This window comes from Cervus elaphus, chromosome 4, assembly GCF_910594005.1.
Source record: "Cervus elaphus chromosome 4, mCerEla1.1, whole genome shotgun sequence".
NCBI classification, from domain to species: domain Eukaryota; kingdom Metazoa; phylum Chordata; class Mammalia; order Artiodactyla; family Cervidae; genus Cervus; species Cervus elaphus.
This window is the reverse complement of record NC_057818.1, coordinates 39,305,859-39,310,911: the sequence shown is the minus strand read 5'-3', so window position 1 is coordinate 39,310,911 and position 5,053 is coordinate 39,305,859. Positions and strand designations below refer to the sequence as shown.

Sequence of the window (5,053 nt, the reverse complement as noted above, 5' to 3'; positions counted from 1 at the left end):
TCGCATTTCATGTCTTTCTCCTTCTCATACTCATTTTGTTTTACTGTTGTATGTCCTTGAGTAATTATCTCAAAGAAGGTCTTTGGATGATAAAATCTCTGTCTTTATCATCTGCAAAAAGGACTTTATTTTTCTTACTCATGTTAATTTTTGTTTTCCTGGTTTCATAATTCTTATTTCAAAATTATCTTCCTTCATGTTGCTTTGTATATTTTAATATTTTAACTCTTACGGCTGTGGTGGGTCTTCATTGCTGCTCACAGGCTTTCTCTAGCTGCAGTGAGCAGGGGCTACTTTTTGTTGTTGTGCATGGGCTTCTCATTGTGATGGCTTTTCTTGCAGAAAACAGGTTTCAGTAGTTGTGGCTCCTGGGCTTTAGAGCACAGGCTTAGTAGTTGTGGAGCAAGGGCCCAGCTGCTCCATGGCAAGTGGGATCTTCCTGGATGAGGGATTGAACCTGTGTCTCCTGAATTGACAGGCAGACTCTTCACCCTGACTCTTCACAGGGAAGCCCCAAGCTATTTTTTATGTGAAAACTATTTGTCGAGTTTCTGTTGTGTTTTGGTTTGGTCTTCTCTTTTGTGAATTGAAGTCACTTAGACTATCCTGTAAACGAGTGTTAAAACACTCCTCCCCAGGGAATGGAGATCAGGCAGTTTTGTTCCTGAAAAGTTCCTTATTATCCTCAAGGAAAGGGAAACCAGTTGTATTGTAGAAATATGATTGTTCAAGCTGTATTTCTGACAGTCTTTCTGTCTATCAAGGAAAGAAGAGAATACAACTTTTGGAGAGAGGATAAATGAGTGATATAGCAAGGAAGTAGTGGAGAATAAAATGGAGGAAGAAAGAGAGCCGTAACGTCTCTGCTGTGTTTTTTAATATATACATTATAGGAAAGACGTGGAGCAGCTGAGCTTGCCTTTTCACCCTAATGGTGTGTGACTTAATACAGCATAGGCAGGGTTTTCTTAAGGGGTGAGCATGAGTGACCCTCAGTTTTCCCTAGCATCATCTTAATCTTATATTTCTCAACATCCAGCCCCTGCAGCTGATGCATGTTTAAAAGATTTTTCACTCACACTGTTTTGCCGATGTGAAAGATTTTATTCACCAGCTGGGATTTTCATGTGTTCTGCAGCTTCCTATGGCTTTTCATTGGCTTCAGTCTCTCTGCTTCCCTCATATTAGTAGTGATTTTGGAATAATGGAAAAGAGCTCAAATTCAAGCTTCACAGCAACTTAAATATCACTTTTTATAGTTTTCTCCTTCTCATTTCTATAGCATCCTGTCTACTAATATTAACAGCACAGCTTGAGGCAGGTGCAGACCAATTTGCCTTTATGGATTTACTTGACCCCTAAAAGTCCTTGCTCTGTTTCTGAGCCCTTCCAACATGAACCTGGCTTTTGCCCCAGGAGCCTGTATCTACTTGTTCCCTATACAAAGGCAAGAAAGAAGAACTAAGGCAAGCTATTCCTTTCCCCTCATATCAAACAGACTGTACACATTATAAATGTACTAAGATTCCTGCCTTTCTTAAGTAGTCTAAGTAGGAAACCTACATGTTTCGAGGACATGTGAAGTAGTTTGGATATTTTATTGAATGATAACATCAGGCTTAGGGAATGAACTTAATACAAATTTACTGAAATCACTGTGATAAATATGTATGAAAAAACTTGGATTCGTAGTGAGGTCTTTATGGAATCAGAGTTATGTTTTTAACAATATACACATGTCAATTATATTGAGGGGATGGCCAGTACATAGTGCTTATTTCCTACTGAAATCAAAGAAAATAGTTAGAAAAGCATTTTGTATTGAATGTCTTCCTCTATCTTCTCAGCACCAAATGAATGACTAATTAAATGTTATTAATATATGAAAACATCATAACAGGTAATCCTTTCCATTAATGAGTATGTAATAAAATAGCAAACATTCTGAAGAGAAAGACATGAGAGATGGTATATCAGTTGTGCACTGAGTAATTTATCTCAAAACTCTGAGGTCAACCAGAGAGAAAGAGGGTGAGAACTGAATCTCCACCTCTTTCCCTATCCTGATTGTCACTTATAAATTCCTCAGGAATAAAAGTATTTTATATCAGAAAATCTATCAACATAATTCATCATAATTCATCGTAATTCATCATAATTCAACATAATTCATTACATCACCAAATCAAAAAGGGAAAGCAAAATTACTATATCAAAATGTAGATGTTGAAAGACTTTTAATACAATTCAAAAGTCAGAGCTAGTAAGTAATAAGCAGGAAGAATCTACTTAAGTATGATAAAGTTGATTTTACAAAAACCAAAAGAAAATGTTATTCTACACTTGATCTTAGCCAAAAGGCTGAGAAGTGATGAAAATATGTTGTTTTAAAATAAAAAACTCAAAGTAAAATTAGGAGCTATTTAGGAAGGCCCTTTGTTGGAAATTCTTTTTTTTTTTTTTCTCTCTTTTTGGAAATTCTTATTTTAACATTGCCTTGGAGGTTCTAGTGACTGCAAGGAGCCAGAAAAAGTAAGTAATATGCATAGGCTTTGGAACCACCAAGTTGAATGCTGAATTGTTCTAACATTAATGAAATTACAAAAGTGACTATGTTTTTCAGAAACGTTTCACTTTGTGGTTCTGTGCAAGAGTTGGCCAGAATCAAAAGTCACATGAGACTTGGAATGCGGAAGTAGAGTAGCATCCACTATTTCTGAGGTTCTTTTGAGTCAGATATGATGAAGGACAGATGCAGAGGTGCCGAGTGATTTCCGGTTTCTCATTATTTCCTCTACTCCGTGTTCAACTCTACCTCCAGGTGGCGAGACCCACTGACCAAAAGTAGCCCCAGGCCCTCCAACAGATTCTGAATTGAAGACTTTGGAATTGGGTGCCAGGCAGAGGTACAGCTCTCCAGAAACTTTCCTGCCACTTTGCTTTCACGTTCCCTCTCTGACACTTGGATGTGTCCAGCTTTCCAGATTTAAGGCTGTGTAGTGAATTTTCTCTGATTTTCCAACTTCCTTCTTTTGGACCTTTATTTCCTAACATCTCTCACAATTACTTAAGGTCTAGTTCCTATAATTAAACCCCATTTCATGATACTAGTTTTTCTGCTTCTCTGACTAAATTCTGAGTGATGGAATTAATAAAATAATCTGTTAAGGGGGCTGAATAAAAGATAAATGCTAAAAATGTTTTCTGTGTTTTAGCAATATAGACTTAGGAATAAAAACAAAAAAGTAATAGCGTTTTGTTCACACACCAAAAAGAAAAAAAAAAAAACAAACTAGGAATAAAATTACTAGAAAGGCACAGCATCATATGAAGACTATAATATCTTACTGAAGGATATGAAACAAGATTTTAGCAACTGGAAAAGCATTTCACATTCTTGAGTAGGAAAAATAGGTAATAAAGTAGTGATTCTCCCAAATTAACATAAAGTATATTTCCAGTTAGGATCGTAGCAGAATCTTAAAAAATCGCTCCTATTATTTTAAAATTCATATGTAAGAATAAATATCCTAGAATAATTGAGAAAGGGGCTTCCCTGGTGCTCAGACGGTAAAGAATCTGCCTGCAATGCGGGAGATCTGGGTTTGATCCCTGGGTTGGGAAGATCCCCTGGAGAAGGGCATGATAACCCACCCACTCCAGTATTTTTGCCTGGAGAATCCCCATGGACAGAGGGGCCTGGAGGGCTACATTGCTGGGGATCACAAAGATTTGGACATGACTGAGCAACTAAGCACAGACACAGATGCAAAAGAACAGTGTATATATGTGGAGTTCTTTACTATATATAAGAACATATTGCACAGCTTTTGTAATCAGTCAATATCATATCAGCATGAGAACAGATAGATAAGTTGACAGAATAGAAAATCCAGAAATAGATCATAATATATATGAAAATTTAACATATGAAAAATTTATATTTCAATTTGGTGGGGGACGTATACTTTACATAAGCAAGAGTGTTTGTATTAGTTCATATATTGGTCTAAGAGCACAAAGAAAAATTCAGAAGGATACATACAGTTGTTATACAAGTTATCTAGTGGATGGATATGGGACTTAAGGCAGGAATGAATGAGAAGAAAGAGACAAAGAGAAAAATAACAAATCATCAAGCAAACTTAAAATGTTTGATTTCCAGAGTCATATTCTAGAATCTTATTTCTAGAATCAGATTCTCAGAATAAAAAATATAATATTTTAGTGTGATCGTGTGAATATATGGAGAAAAACATGGGAGTGGGGGAGAGATGTAACAACTTGTAAGAATCTCTATGGTCTATTAGTGAAGAAAACAAGTTAAAGACCAACCAGTATAATTTGATTCTTTTTATTAACAGATAAAAACAGACACACTGTATTAATCAAGGTTTGATCAGAGAAGGAAAACTTCTAGGTGTTACATAGAACAGTGGTCCCCCACCTTTTTGGCACCAGGGACCAGTTTCACAGAAGACAATTTTTTCACAGAATGGTGGTGGTGGGGGGATGGTTTTGGGATGATTCAAGCGCATTACATTTATTGAGCACTTCATTACTATTATTACATCAGCTCCACCTCAGATCATCCTCAGGAATTAGATCCTGAAGGCTGAGGACCCTTGTTGTAGAATAAGGAATTAATCATAGGGATTTGACCTCATGCAAGGTCAATGTTGGGGCTTCCCAGGTGGCTCAGCAGTAAAGAAACCTCCTGCAATGCCGGAGACGTGGGTTTGATCCCTGGGTCGGGAAGATCCCCTGGAGGAAGGCATGGCAATCCACTCCAGTATTCTTGCCTGGAGAATCCTCATGTACAAAGGAGCCTGGTGGGCAACAGTCCATGGGGTGGGGTGACAGTCCACTGTGGGTGGCTCTCAAAGAGTCGGACACAACTGAAGCAACTGAGCATGCACAGAAGGTCAGTGTTGAAGCTAGTTAAACAGTTTATATATGACTTGCTTCTGTGCCCAGCATTGGACCTGAAGTCTTCAGGATAGGGAAGGGAAGGGAAAGATGCGCATGAAGTTGGAAGGGAAAGATGTACATG

At 37.6% G+C, this 5,053-nt stretch overlaps 1 pseudogene; it reads right to left on the bottom strand.

Annotated features, from left to right (window-relative positions):
- Positions 1–2,298: 2,298 nt before the first annotated feature.
- Positions 2,299–2,373, bottom strand: LOC122693010 (annotated as a pseudogene).
- Between the last annotated feature and the right edge of the window lie 2,680 nt (positions 2,374–5,053).